Here is a 16,114-nt window from a genome sequence, read left to right as displayed (position 1 = left end):
CTTCCCCCCCCCCATGCCCGCTATTTAAACCTGGGTGGGGGGAGCTCCCATTGGCAACTGCTATAAAAATGAAACATTTGCATGTGTAGTCTGAATAAGGTACTGAAGTTTAAATGGTCCTGGACCCCCATATTGTACCATCCAGCTGCCTCAATTCAGTAGCCATCCGATGTCAGGCTCTCGAGAGCCAGTGTGGTGTAGTGGTTCAGAGCGGTAGTATTGTAATCTGGTGAACCGGGTTCGTGTCTCCGCTCCTCCACATGCAGCTGCTGGGTGACCTTGGGCTACTCACAGTTCTCTGAAGTCTCTCAGCCCCACTCACCTCACAGAGTGTTTGTTGTGGGGGAGGAAGGGAAAGGAGAATCTTAACCACTTTGAGACTTCTGAAGGGGAGTGAAAGGCGGGATATCAAATCCAAACTCCTCTTCTTCTTCTTCTTCTTCTTCTTCTTCTTCTTCTTCTTCTCAACAGAAAGCGGATGTGCTGATCTATATAGTGGCCACAACCATTTTCACCACAAGTCAGCACTTTGTTGCACATATTTGTATAGAATGTGTCATTTCCCCCAAGGGGACTCAGTTGTTCCGACTGTGCAATGAGGGAAATTCTAATGATCTCCAGAGCTCAACATGATCAATAGATTGGTGATCCGCTAACCTGGTTTGACTGCAGGATAAAAGGTAAAGGAGCCCCTGACAGTTAAGTCCAGTCAAAGGCGACTATAGGGTTGCAGCACTCATCTCGCTTTCAGGCCAAGGGAGCTGGCATTTGTTCACAGACAGCTTTCTGGGTCATGTGGTCAGCATGACTAAACCACTTCTGGTGCAACGGGACACCGTGACGGAAGCCAGAGCACACAGAAACACTGTTTACCTTCCCCCCACAGTGGTGCCTATCTATCTACTTGCACTAGTGTGCTTTCGTACTGCTAGGATGGCAGGAGCTGGGACAGAGCAATGGGACCTCACCCCGTTGCGGGGATTCAAACCGCCAACCTTCCGATCGGCAAGCCCAAGAGGCTCAGTGGCAGGATATTCCCACGAGGCCTGCAAGCTGACTTGGTGCAAAACAGAGAAAAGTCATTCCATCATTGCAATCATTAGAGCTGAAGTAAATAAACCACTTAATAATAAGGGTTTTTTTTAATAATAAAAAAAGACCTTGCATAACAAGCAATTAAAAGAAGACATTTGCAGGCTTGACCTTGTGGTTATTTCCTGACCCGGCTCCCATGACACCAGATGTGCAGGGAATAAATAAATTCCTGAGGCCTCTGTTTTATTCTCTGGTGTGGAAATCTTTGCAATATCAACTCAAGAAAGTTGCCATGGTGTGTGTTCTGCCGCTGAAAGAGTGCAATGGAAGGGGAAGGGAAAGGAGGGCATTGCCCTCTTGTTGATGTTCCAAAAAATGTTTTCAGGCCACTTCTGTTGCACCCAGGAAATCAGTTCATATGCTCCCAGGACCATCGTCTTCTGCTGAACCCAGACTCTGGCACCAAGTCAGAAGTGCAGCAGCCAAGAAGAAGAGAAGGTCCACCAGACGAATGCCTATCAGGTTCTATTAGGCTGGGAACAGGCACCAGAACTGCTTCTTTTCTAGAAAGGTTGAAGAAAGTTTGAAACTGGGATCACAGCTTATGGTGCGTACACTCAGCCTGCTGTAACACAAGAGCATCAGAAGCTGTCAGATGCTGAGTTGGATCATTGGCCTATCTAGCTCAGTAGTGTCTTCCAGATGGTGGTGGACCACAGCTGCCAGCACCCCGACCATTCACCATGCTGCTTGGGAGTGATGGGAGTTGCAGTTTAACATCTGGAGTACACAATTCTGGCTACACAGTTTAGAGCACAGACTCTCTACTGATTTGCTCTCCAGGGAGTTCCTCCATCCTTACCTGGAGATGTCAGGGGTTGGACCAGGGATTTTCTGCATGCAAGCCTCGTACTCTACCACCTGGCTCTTGTTGCTGTTAAAGCTCAGTTCAAGGTGCTTGCAAAGGAGTAGGTGATGCAGTGCACAAAGTCACCAACTGAAATATACTCGGGGGACTGTAGGGAGCCAGTGTGGTGTAGTGGTTCAGAGCAGTGGACTCATAATCTGGTGAACCGGGTTCGCGTTTCTGCTCCTCCACATGCAGCTGCTGGGTGACCTTGGGCTAGTCACACTTCTCTGAAGTCTCTCAGCCCCACTCACCTCACAGAGTGTTTGTTGTGGGGGAGGAAGGGGAAGGAGAATGTTAGCCACTTTGAGACTCCTTACAGTAGTGATAAAGCGGATATCAAATCCAAACTCCTTCTTCTTCTGTACTGATTTCATGCTCTTTATTGCAGCTTGTAAAACAGTGGTTCATTTGCCCCCCAAACCTCAGGCTATTATATACATTATTTACACAATGAGTCCCATCTGATTGGCTGATTCTGCTTCCCTCCTGGAGCCTGATTGGTCTTTTCCTGCAGGCCAATCAGTTGTTGCATTCTAGGTTCCTACTTGCCTATTGTTGTAGGATCCAAGCTTAGTACATAACACCAGCCTTGGGTCATCCACCATGAACCCCAAGACCTTCGCACTGATTCTTCGAACAAAAGCCAGCTAGAAGACCCCACACATTCTTGGCTTCTTTGCTGCTCCTTCCCTTCCCCTGTTCCTTTAGATCCCAGTGCTAGCCTAGGAGAAATTATGCTAGCGCAGTGAGTGGGAAATTGGAACTGAACCTAGGCATTTCTGAGGATCCCAGGGGCTACTTTTGGCACGCGTGTGTGTCCACTCTGCTCTCTCTGTTTTACCTGTGTATGTAGAACATGTGAGCTTTACCATGAAGCTCTAATTCGGATTGGGGGGGGGGTCAGATTTAAGGAAGTGCAGAAACATATTTACAACTGCTCCTAATTAAATAGAATCTGGCCTCCATTCAAATGCTTCTTTCCCTGCCAGGGAGGAGCTCGGAAGGAGACCTCCAAAGATGTATTGCTGAAATCCATCTGCAAAGTTCACTTGGCCCAGTCAGGCTGAGCTCAAGCCTCTAAGTATTTATCTTCCCTCCACTTGGGGTATGTGCACAGTCAACTTCAGCGGGGGGGAGACATAACACTGAAATGAAATGGGGGCTAAAGTCAGTTAGAATCGTAGAATTGAATCATAGAATTCTAGAGTTGGAAGGGACCATCCGGGTCATCTAGTCCAACCCCCTGCAATGCCGAGGGTTCAATTTTCATTCATTCCACAACAATTCATGCACAGAAGAATCAAGGAGCACTCCAATTTGGGGTGGCCACCCTGATGCCTGTGGGAAACCTGCCAGCAAGATTGAAGCACAACAGCATGACCCACGCCCTGTGATTTCCAGCAACTAGTATTCAGAAGTAATATTGTCTCCGACAGTGGACGCAGTGCATAGCCATTATGCCTAATAGCCATCAATAACCCTCTCCTTCATGAATTTGTCTTTCTCCCTTTTAAAGCAATCTAGGCTACTGGTCCTCACGGCCTCCTGTGGGAGTGGGTGCCATAGTTACCTATGTGTACTGTGTGAATAATTACTTTCTTTGCAAAAGAAGTACTTTGTAAAACGGGGTTGCAGGTTCATCGTGGTTTGTTGCAAATGAAAAGCCAGTGCATGCTGCTGAATCATTTCCACTTTGATCTTCCGCCCGCACAAGTGGGAGAAACAAACCAGGAAGCCATGCTTAAGCTTGGATCCTTACCATGACTGAGCCTAGACTGTGGTTTGTTTTTTGCTTATAAGTCAGGATATGATGCTGCAGAGCCCAGGCAGTTCCTTGATTATTATTTTTAGGGAGTTGCATGCAGTGCTGGCCTTCAGCAGTGGTGGCATACAGTGAAGGGGAAAAGTATTTGATCCCCTGCTAAATTTGCCTGCTTGCCCTCTGGCGAAGAAATGACAAGTCCATAATTTTAATGGTAGGTTTATTGTAGCTGTGAGAGACCGAATAACAACAGGAAAACCCCTAGAAGACAAAAGTCAGAGATTGATGTGCTTGTATGGACAATTGTAGGGGTGCCTATTATGTGGCAGCAAAGGAAGCAAAAAAATAAAGAGGGGGCTGCCTCCTCTATTGCATCTGCAAGAAATCATTCAGTTGTGCTTTTCTGAGTTGCGTCTAGCCTCCTGAATTCAGCGACAGATCTATGGAAACCTTGGCATAGATAGCTGTGAGTCAGTTTGCAAGACACTTGGAGGATAAAATCACTCCTGTCCTCTTAAGTCTTGTTACAGCTGATACAGCCGCAGCACACACCACTGTATCTCCCGCCCCTTCTCCTGTCATCTTCACTGTGTCAATTTTTAGACTGTAAGCCCCTTGGGACAGAGACCTGTCCTCTTGAATTTTGCAATGCACACACTGCTGACAATACTGATGATACAGTGAGATATATTCTCCCCTCTAGTAATTATTTACACTTTTGACTGCTTTCCTTTAACACTACCCCCTTTGACTGGTTGTTTCTGGGCTCTGCCAGTTCAAAAGTTTTGCGAGGAAAAAATGACTCATTAGCCTTTCTACCTCCTAAAACCATTTTAGGTGATGTTTTTCTTTTAGTTATGGGCTCAAATAATATTTACTTAAGTTCAGTAAACTACCTCTGTGCATGGTTGCCAGATGTCCAGGACTGACCTGGGCAGAACAGGAACTGCTTTGTCCAGAGTTGAGGGCTGCCTTCATCCTGGGCATGGAAGCAGCAAAGTTATGCCTGATTACGTCTCATTGATGTCATTGGTCCCTAAGAGCTTAGAACAACCCCTCCCTGGATTGCGGCCATCAACTACAGCAGGCATCGCCAGAGGGGAACAGGTAGACTTCCTCTCTCTCTCTCTCTCTCTGAGACACATAGGCACATGTGCATCTGTGTGTTAATCTTGGGCCACATAAAAAATGCATATACAGTGGTACCTCAGGTTACAGACGCTTCAGGTTACAGACACTTCAGGTTATAGACTCCGGTAACCCAGAAATAGTACCTTGGGTTAAGAACTTTGCTTCAGGATGAGAACAGAAATTGCGCAGCGACTGCAGTGGGAGGCCCCATTAGCTAAAGTGGTACCTCAGGTTAAGAACAGTTTCAGGTTAAGAACGGACCTCCAGAACGAATTAAGTTCTTAACCCGAGGTACCACTGTATCTTGAGCTCCTGGCAGATTTTGCACAGAGGCTTTTCACAACAACATGGTAAGGGTTAAAACTTATAAAATGTTAGGGAAATGGCAAGGACATTGCTGTTGTGCAAAAACATCAGAACTGGGTCGCCGTTACTATCAAAGTACTTAAATACCAGGGCTAATTAAGTTTCAGCTCTTAACTTTCACCGCAGTGTTAAATCTACTGGGAAAATAAACTCTGCGTTTAACCTCTGCTCCCAGGCATTTTTTCAGAGAGACCATTGACCTCAGTAGCAGTGTCATCCTAACAAGATACTTCGCTATGCAAACATTCCAAAACTATGATCTTAAGAATCAGCATCCTCTATCTGTAAGATGATCCAATTGCTGGCACTGTAATGATGCTGTTGGTGCTATAATTAAATTGCATTTACTTATCTATGCTTTAGAAGCTGAGATGCCCATTATTTTAAAACTTTGGCACCACAAAAGTCCTTATGGAGGTTCCTTGAATTGTGGTGTTTTATTTCATTTTTATTTCCATGCAAGCATCAACTATCGGTTACGGTAAATGTCAAACATTAAGTACATGCCATGTGAATACCAACAAAGGTGGATGAGTTTTGTGAATACCTAGAAAGAGCTATACAAGTGTGGGTATCCTCAAATCTGGAATACAGATAAGAGAATGTGGGCAGTTATATTAGGCAATGGCCAATGTTCACCAGTGAATCTCTGAGTTTTCAGGCAATATTTCTCTGGGGTTGTGTGCATTCCCATGTGAACGCTGATAAGCCACCAAATTTCTGACATTCACTGTAATGTATATGTGTCTGTTGAAAAATAAACACAAGTTCTAGTAATGTTTAAATTCCTAATCTGATTTGAGGCAGAGCCTCAAAAACTGTCCCACAGAGCAAAATGTCTAGGGGTATGGGGATGCATTAAAGAACACATCCCTAAATGGTTCCCTGGGATAGATGAACGTAATATTTCCTGGACATAAGAAGCTGCCTTATACTGAGGCAGACCATTAGTCCATTCACCTGTGTACAACCTGTAGATTTGTAAATAAATGCAAATATTGCAAAATGCCAAAAGCCTCCAGTGAACTCAACCCAAAGAAGACCAAACCCACTGAGCTCTGCAACCCCTGGAATTTCTTAATGGAGAAGTGGAAACACATAATAGTATTATCTCCTTCGGAGAATGAATCATGGCCCAAAGTTTGCAAAACATCTATTTTTAATTTGTTTTGTTGGGGTTATGTTTTCACTCCCTCAAAAGCTGGCATTGACTCGGATGGGATTTTCCGAAGTGCTGTGCTCCAAGGTCAATGAGGAGCACTTTGGAAATCGTTTCCGTCATCTTTTCCCTAAATCTGAAAGGCTGGCTGCCCAACTGGCACTGGCCTTTATTCCTTTAAAGTGGCAGCGCTACAAAACTGTGAACAGCTGTGGGCTTGTCAGTAAGCAAGAGTCATCAGAAGGCACAGAGGTCTTCTTACTAGTGGTCTCCACAAGGATGCACATGGCATCCTTTTCACATCAAGAGATGGGGATTAGATAGATTGTTGTTGTTGTTGTTGTTTAGTCGTGTCCGACTCTTCATGACCCCATGGACCAGAGCACACCAGGCACTCCTGTCTTCCACTGCCTCCCGCAGTTTGGTCAAACTCATGCTGGTAGCTTCAAGAACACTGTCCAACCATCTTGTCCTCTGTCTTCCCCTTCTCCTTGTGCCCTCCATCTTTCCCAACATCAAGGTCTTTTCCAGGGAGTCTTCTCTTCTCATGAGGTGGCCAAAGTATTGGAGCCTCAGCTTCATGATCTGTCCTTCCGGTGAGCACTCAGGTCTGATTTCCTTCAAAATGAATAGGTTGGATCTTCTTGCAGTCTCCTCCAGCACCATAATTCAAAAGCATCAATTCTTCGGCGATCAGCCTTCTTTATGGTTCAGCTCTCACTTCCATTCATCACTACTGGGAAAACCATGGCTTTAACTATATGGACCTTTGTTGGCAAGGTGATGTCTCTGCTTTTTAAGATGCTGTCGAGGTTTGTCATTGCTTTAGATAGATAGATAGATGATAGATAATCCCCCAAGAGATGGGGATTCTTTTTCAGCAGCAGAGCCGCATTCCCTTCTGGTCAAGCTTTCAGAGGCCACAGGCAGAATCAAAGGAAATGTGGGTGGAGCAATGAATGTGAATTTGACCTTTGCACACACAGCAATCTCAAGCAAGACAAGTAAGAAATATTCGAGTAGAAGGATATCATTACAATGCCAGCACGATCCAGCCAGACTAAAACACTCAAGGTTGAAAGGAGGGCCTGTAGAGATGGGGTATGCCTTGTGAAAAGCTCCAAAGGCCGCCTAGAGAGACTACAGAGGGCCACAGGGTCTGAGGTTCTTCGCTCCAGTTTTACATCATACAGGCAAAAGAGATGTCATACAAAATATGGGCTCTTTCTTGATTGGAGAAAGTGGTGCAGGATGAGGAGAGGGAGGTAAACCATTACCTGCAGCACCATTTTCCTATCTAAATTCCTCCCCGCCCCACATGCTATAGACCACTATGAGTATGATATTGGTACCTCTCTTTAGCTTGGGAGCAGCGGGGGGAGAGAGAGCAATTTAGAACATCAAAATGGTGCTGGGGAAAAGATGGCGTATCCCCTCCTCCATCACTGCTGCTTCAACCATTTGCGGGGGGTTTTCTTCAGCTCATACAGTAAATAAAACGCCGGGGAGAGGGGTGACACCATTAAAAGCACTTATGCACAGAACCACCCCACATTTCTGATTTTCAATTTCTGTACAAAACTAGAAAACAACAACTGAGAGCAGCACTTGAGAAAAGAAAATGAGGTCATGATGAGCAATGCTGTCACAGTTTGCCAAAGCGGAGAACTCTTTCTTTGCCAAAGCGGAGAAACTTTGTTTTCCTTATGTCCTGCCCTACTTGTCAACAAGGCTGACAAACAAGCAAAGAAGAAAGGATAGGTATGGTAATGGACTATGGAACTGGCAAAGGATAGGTATGGTAATGAAACTGGCAAAATTAACAACAAAATTAAGAGACTCTAATGGTGAGTGTTTCGTGGAAGAATGGAAGCCTTTTTCAGGACTAGTTAAAGCAAAATTATAGTACGAAGGACTCGCAAGCAGGATTTGAGTAATTAGATTATAATGCTGTGGTTATGATTTAATAGATAGAAGATAGGGTGTGGCAGAAGGGGAGAGACAACAACCCCATGGAAGACAGGGTGGGAAGTTGATAAAAATAAGAGAAAAGACGAAATTGTGTTTTGATTGCAAATGTTAAAATTTTGGAAACTTGATAAAATACAATTGGGGGGGGGGAGAGAAGAGGCAGGTGGAGAAAGGTCTAGGCATCTCTTTCCCCCAAGGCTTCTTCCCTTTACATCATTCCCTCTCAACCCTGCTTCTCTGGGAGGGAAAATGCCATCTGGGGAAACTTGCACACAACTGCATGTAACATGTAGTTCAGCCCTAAGGGCATATGGAAACCAGGCTCCCTGGGAGAGAAAGACGGGTACACAGTATATTAAATACAGACGGCCTAAAAAGCTTGGAAACCACTGTGCTGGCATTGCGCAAGATGCTTCAACAGCCTTCTGTTACAAATAAGCAAATGGCACAGTTACGCAACTCCACAGTGCGAAGCAACCAATTTATCAGCAGCCGTCAGCAGCCATCAAGTCATGGAAAGAAACATGCTTGTTGGCTGACCATGGACTGCATTACTATATTACAGTGTTACCTTGGTTCTAGAATGGCTTAGTTGTCAAACAGATAGGCTCCTGAACACTGCAAACCCGGAAGTAAGTGTTCTGGTTTGCAAATGTTTTTCGGAAGCCAAATGTCTGACACAGCTTCCACTTGAGTGCAGGAACCTCCTGCAGCCAATCGGAAGCCGCACCTTGGTTTTTGCATGGTTTTGGGAGTCGAACAGACTCCCGGAATGGATTAAGTTCAAGAACCAAGGCACTACTGTACTTGTATTAACCAGGCACCCAAAATGTGAGTGCATGTTTGCATCCCACCAATGTACACTGCTCACCAAACTGGACAAACCCAAATTCTTAATCATGGGATCCTCTTTCCTCTCTGTGTACTCATCTGTGCAAGTTAAGCAAGCAGACTTCTAGGAAATGTGTTGGTTAGCATCATGCATTTTGAACCTAAGGTTTGGGTTTTCACCGAAATTTGGCTTCTTGGTCAGGGCTGATGTGGTTAAGACAAATACTAAGCAGAAAGTGAAGGATGCGAAGGCAGATAGAAGAGCACTACATGGGAGAGCACTACGCATAATCAAAAAGGAGGAAACGCATCACCAAACAAGGGAGCGAAAGAGGACATCGATGTGGATAATATTTACAAATGCATAGATATGTATAAATGTAAATTTAGAAGAGACTGCTATAATTTAAATAGAAAAACCACCATAATGGGAAAGGCTGTGGCCATTTGGCCTGGGTGCCTGCTCAGTCTGCTCTCCAGGTGTTCGCTATTAGGGACACGGATGGCGCTGTGGTCTAAACCACTGAGCCTCTTGTGCTTGCCAATCAGAAGATGGGCGGTTCAAATCCCTGCAACGAGGTGAGCTCCCATTGCTCTGTCCCAGCTCCTACCAATCTAGCAGTTCGAAAGCATGCCAGTGCGAGTAGATAAATAGGCACCGCTGTGGCGGAAAGGTAAACGGCATTTCCATGCACTCTGGCTTCTGTCATGGTGTCCTGTTGCACCAGAAGCTGTTTAGTCCTGCTGGCCGCATGCCCTGGAAAGCTGTCTCCCTTCGCCTGAAAGCAAGATGAGCGCTGCAACCCTACAGCCACTTTTGACTGGACTTAACCGTCCAGGGGTCCTTTACCATTACCTTCACTATTGAAGGACCCCCTCCTGCAATCCCTCCTTAGGATTCTTTACCTTTAAACCACACGTGGACTGAACAACCCTTCAAATAAAGAAAAGTAGGGTGTACAGTCACCCTGTCTCTGGGGCACTATCCATGGCCCTTAAAACATCAGCTAAACAACACACATGTACTTTTATCCAAAGTAAACACACCCTTTTCAGCCATGTGGCATCTCACACCCATTTGTACAGTTTTACCTTGGAATCATAGAGACTAGAAACTTGTGGCTTTTAAAATATGAGTCGTCAAGATTCCCAGGAATTTGTGTTTCTGATGCCTGCGGATCACCAATGCAGACAATTACAGAAAGACAGAATCAACACATCCTCGACCATATGTTAAACAAGAGGATTGTTTTACTGCACAATAAAAAGGGCAGCTGTTACTCATTGGTTGTGAGGGGTCTGGGTTTCTTTCCCCAGATTGCTTCAGTTGTGAGGAAATCATGTTTTCCCAGCACAGAAACTGCAGAATTTCAATCACTTGGGGGATGTTTTTCTTCTAATCCCAGTTTGCACATTCATTGCAGTTTGGGGTGCTTTGTGGGACATGATTGTTGAGCATTTTTGTCACCTTCTGGCTAATAATAAGAATAGCGTATTATTTATATGCCACCCATCTGACTGGGTTGCCCCAGGCACTCTGAGTTGCTTCCAATAAATTAAAACAAATTTTAGGGACCAAGACTGTAATAAAGACTTTTCTATCTTCACCTGGAGACAGACCATGTGTGCATTTTCTAGGGAATCAGGCTAGGGCCTGTGACACCACTGGGGGCAAGAGACACACTCCTACTCCCCTGCCACAACAACACAAAACGGACATTTAAACACCCTTATTTTATTTCAAAGCAGTTTGGGAGGACTTCCTTGGAAACAAAGATGTCCACAACTATAAAGCTCAGGAATGGGAGAATTTCCCTTTCAAAAGGGAAAGGGGGTTGGACTCGATGACCCTTGTGGTCTCTTCCAACTCTATGATTCTATGAAATTAAGGGAAAAAATGGTGAGCATCTGCAGTACTGCCCATCTCTCCCTGATATTTTGTGAGTCCCTTTTTCCAGGCTGTGCATTTTGCCTCCCTGGTTGCGGAAAACCTCTCTGCCTCATTGCTTTTCTTCTTTTTTAAGCAGCAAACAAGCTATTCTCCAACAGAAAGTCTGTCCTCTCCACCTTAACACTACCACCACGGAATCTTGCACTGTTTAAACTGGATACAGGCTAATACAATGCTTTTTTTTTAAAGGGAAAAATCTTGGCTTTTGTCTTCTCGAAAGGCTTTGACTACACCCTCATCCTCTTTAGCCATCATGTAAGGATTTTACATTTTACAGCTGGGGAACTGCATGACTAGGATGTCCAGGAGACAGATCAAATTAAGGAAACAGAAATAACAGTGCGCCTCATGTGAAGCACAGGAGGATTATTAACTGTAAATCTGGCAGCTGTAGAATACACACAGACAGACACGCTCACAGAGGACAGAGGAGGAACGCAGGCAGTGGAGGCTGGTCCACTAGGGCAATTGGCAAGCTGCCCTGCCAATCCTAGTTGCCCCCCCCCCCACTTGCCTACCTTCTTACTTGCAACCAGTACAAGGAGTGTCAGATTCCTTCCTCCTTCATCTTAGCACAGCATACCAGGGAAGGGGATGGGGACCAAACAGGAATTAGATGGTTCTGCTTGTCATAGGCACCACCTTCCCTTGGGAATGAATTGGGAACCATTGAAGAAAGGGCCTGGATAGTGTTATGTACTGAAGTTCTCACCCTGGGCCAGCAGGGGGATACTGTAGATAGTTCTCACTCAGGTCCACATATGCATATAAGGGATTGAAAGTGACGTTCAGTGATTGGATAGTTACAGAAAGTTGTTACAGTTGCGTTGTACTGGAGCTCTATATAAGCAGGCTGGCTGAACTCTTCAGTTCAGTTCAGTTCTGTTCTGGCCTGTGAATAAACTAAAGCTGTTTGAAGAATCGCTTTGTCGTCTGATATGTTCACCCACAACTTAACAGATAGCTCAGTTGGTTAGAGCATGGTGCTGGTAACACCAAGGTGGCAGGCTTGATCCCTGTATGGGACAGCTGCCTATTCCTGTATTGCAGGGTTTTGGACTAGATGATCCTCAGGGTCCCTTCCAAGTTCCAACTCTACAATTCTACGAATAAGGAACTTTTTTAACATAACAGGAGAAATGTCATTATCTGCCAGAGCACCGCAGCCCATGGTGGTATGCATGGGTGGAGGGCACCCCACTTTGTAAGAAGACTAGGCTCAGATACTTAAGGACTCAGCTACATTTGTTTTTAAAAAGAAGTTATAAATGCATTCTAACACTGTGGCACTAGATGGCGCTGTAGAGCTGAACCCGGAACACTGTGAAATTTTCCATTGTGAACTTTAAAACTTTGTTGTTTTTTCATAGTGTTCTCAGAGCGGTTTTTTTTTTTATAGCTGTGTAGATGCAGCCTCAGAGGGACGTGGGTGGTGCTGTGGGTTAAACCACAGAGCCTAGGACTTGATGATCAGAAGGTCGGCAGTTCAAATCCCCACAACGGGGTGAGCTCCCATTGCTCTGTCCCTGCTCCTGCCAACCTAGCAGTTCGAAAGCACGTCAAAGTGCAAGTAGATAAATAGCTACCGCTCCGGCGGGAAGGTAAACGGCATTTCTGTGCACTGCTCTGGTTCGCCAGAAGCGGCTTAGTCATGCTGGCCACATGACCTGGAAGCTGTACGCCGGCTCCCTCAGCCAATAAAGCGAGATGAGCACCGCAACCCCAGAATCGGTCACAACTGGACCTAATGGTCAGGGGTCCCTTTACCTTTACCTAGATGCTGCCTCATTGAACTTTGTGGCTGGTCAGGGAGGTGAACCCAGGTTTCCACAGCCAAGTGTAACACACTAACTTTTGCAACATCCTTTGCCAGCTCACCACTGTAGAATTGTCTGCTGATCCTAATAAATCATGCACCATGCTATGCACTGCTACTGATGCTCTGTGTGTGTGTGTGGATAGGCAGAGAGAAGCAGCTTGCCCAGTGAGGCAGAGGCACTATGCTAGGCACTCAGCAGGTGAACTGCTTTTGCTTACTGGGCGGGGCGGGGGAGGGTTGGTACAGTGCAAATGGCACTGGTTGAACCAGTCCTGCTCTTCTGCCACTGCATTTGCACCACAACATTAAAGGAACTAATCGGCGAGCAGGAAAGGGGTTTTGGGATACTGGGGACTCCCAACTTAGCTTCATCTTGTTTTTACACAAGCAGTTTTTCCTTATGTCTTTTTGTGCTGTAAGATCTATCTTGCTTGGAACACACAAAGAAAAAACACTGTTTTTAGATTCTGCTCTTTCTGCTTCTAATAATTTTCCACTGGGTTAGGCTTTCCTGTGCTGAGTTTTCCAGATATTGAGCTGTGCAGCATTGATTTAATTTTTGTTCCTTGTTTTGGGAGGATTTTACCCTTGTATCCAAACTGTTCCTTGAGATTTTACACACAAACTAGTTGTTTTTTCCTGAGCTTTGGTCTATGGACAGCTTTAAATATAGATTACTTTCTTTCTCAGGTTAGGTTTACTATTTGATTTGATTTTTCTGTTGGATTTTCCTGGATTCTGTTTCTTAAGAATAATTTTTTATTAACCGACCAATCACATCAAATCAAACCAAATTACATAAATTCCAAATTACACATTTTAAATTTCAAGTTCTGAAGAGATCCAATCAACTTCTTGCTTCTTAACTGCTGTTTTAGTGTCCACAAATCTAACCTTATGATGTTCACAGTACTATCCAGTCCTTTCTTATTATTTTTCCACATCTCTTGTTGTTATTTTCATATATTTTTCCTTTCTCTTTGTGACCTCTGATAGTCTCCACAAGCTGGTTAGAACAGTTTGTAATCCTGCGTGGATATTATTTTTTTTATCCAGTAGCCATATCCAGACGTTTTCCATATAACATCACTTCCATACATCAAAACAGTCTTAGCGTCATTAATCTTCACCAATCTGCCTCCTTTCTCAAAACCTCTGAGGAGATTCACTAGGAATGCAGTCTGAAAACAAATCCGTTCTTCCTCCCGGCTATAAATCCTTTGGCAAGATGGCGACTCCGAATTAATTGCTGCGCCATTCCCAAAAGTTCTTATTGCTTCTCGGTCTCCTTAAAGCATACTTTTGGTTAAAGTTTATCTCCACACAGACCTTAATCATCCTGCTTGGGTCAGTTCAACCGACAGTTCTAATGAGGAGGGGTTCTTGTAAATCACATAGATCCTGGATTCTGTTTCTTGGACACCTGGCTGATATGTAGAAACATGCACCTAAGGAGCCTGCTTCCTGGAATTTGGCTTTCAATTGGTAGCTACGTCCTTCTCTTAAACTAAAAGGCATACCGTATCTTTCGCTCTATAGGACGCACTTTTCCCCCTCCAAAAATGAAGGGGAAATGTTTGTGCATCCTATGGAGCGAATGCAGGCTTTCGCTGAAGCCTGGAGAGCGAGAGGGGTCGGTGCACACCGCCCCCTCTCGCTCTCCAGGCTTCAGGAAGCTATCTGCAAACCTTTGGAGTGTGGCGGGAGTTCCCGCCAGGCTCTGAAGGCTTGCGGATAGCAGCCTGCATCCTGAAGCCCGGGGAATGCAGCGCCAACTCGCGCTGCGCTCCCTGGGCTTCAGGCAGCTATCCGCAATCTGCGGACATATCCGCAGAAGCTATGACTTGGCTTCTGCCAAAGCCGCATGCAGCCTCTCCCAGCTGGAGAGGTTGCGCATGGCTAAAGAGGAAGCCAAGACAGCCAGCAGGATGGATCCCGCTCGCTGTCTTGGCTTCTTTGCTCTTTGGGGCTGGGGGGGGATAACTTTTTTTTCTTTATTCCCCCTCCCCAAAAAAACTAGGTGCGCCCTATGGTCTGGTGCGCCCTATGGAGCGAAAAATACGGTATTTCACACTATGCATGCAATAGTCACTTTGTGTTTGGCATTTCCCAAGATTCATTTGCTCACAATGTGCTGTTGCTTCCTCTTTGACATTATTCTGCTTATATCTTTTTTTACAAACTGAAATGCATTCACTGGTCTTCTGCTGATGCATTTAAAATAAATCTTTTCAAACAGAGTACAGCCTCTCGAGTCTTGTTTGGTCACCACCCTCTTGCCCACTGGGACAAATTAAGAACCTGACTTCCATCTAGCAACTAGCCCACCCACCAAACAAGTTAGACAACTTGTCCAGGTTTTCAGCCCATAAAGGGTGGTGCCTTCAATTCAGAGGGAAACAGAGCAAACAATAGAAAACGCACATCAAAAACTGATTAGCAAAATAGAAAGCATGCATATTTCTTTTTAAAAGACTGTAAAAAAAACCCCAGACCCTAGACTGAAAGTCTATGCCTCACCCACAAAATTCAATTAAAGCATCACCCAGCACTCAGCAAACCAAGCTGCAGCACAGCTAACAAGTTATATATAACCAGAGCTGTGTGCATTCTACAAATCTACAATGCGTGGATTCAAGCCTTCTAAATTCTTTCATGTGCATTCTTGGTTGCAAGGAAATTTATACTCTTAAAATTAATATTGCCAACATTCTTGGCAGAGCTTGCCACAGGGTCATATACATGTGCGGTTTGCACACATATTTGGCCCTGTCGCTGTCGCAGGCATTGCAACCCAAAGACAGGCAGAAGCTTTGGTGCATGCACAAAACTTTGCACAGTCTCCCTGAGTTCATCTGTCTCACATACAGATCTGCAAAGGCCATTGATGGAAAAGAGGAATCCCTGAGCATGCAGGAGCCCTGTGTGTACCACAGCTGGATTAGGGTATAAATAACATCCTTGCTGAACAAGGAAATTTACAAGGTTGTTCTGAAGATCCTTAGGAAACAGAGTTCCTGAGGCAGAGCGGTCTTGCTGCCAGTAAATCCACAAACCACAAGCAATGAAGCAGCCTCCAGTAGAGGCTGGATGTGAAAATTAATTAGCTGGCTTCTCCCAGAGCCTTGAAGGCTGAGAACAAAAACTGGAGCGGTCAGTTCATGTACCTTTGGGCTAAC

At 45.1% G+C, this 16,114-nt stretch overlaps 1 protein-coding gene across 5 annotated transcripts in view; it reads right to left on the bottom strand.

Annotated features, from left to right (window-relative positions):
• RIPOR3 (RIPOR family member 3) overlaps positions 1 to 16,114 on the bottom strand; it is a 103,881-nt gene that overhangs the window by 58,988 nt on the left and 28,779 nt on the right. Inside the window, exon 1 of one of the 5 annotated variants that reach the window (XM_083446820.1) lies at positions 7,716 to 7,866. The exons of the other annotated variants lie outside the window; for them this stretch is intronic. The gene's annotated coding sequence lies outside the window, so the exon portion shown is untranslated. Of the gene's footprint in view, positions 1 to 7,715; positions 7,867 to 16,114 lie in introns of those variants that run through there. 5 annotated transcript variants of the gene reach the window in all.

This window comes from Podarcis tiliguerta, assembly GCF_965153285.1.
Source record: "Podarcis tiliguerta genome assembly, chromosome: 6".
Classification (NCBI taxonomy): Eukaryota; Metazoa; Chordata; class Lepidosauria; order Squamata; family Lacertidae; genus Podarcis; species Podarcis tiliguerta.
The sequence above is the reverse complement of the archived record's forward strand: the minus strand, read 5'-3'. Positions and strand labels throughout refer to the sequence as shown.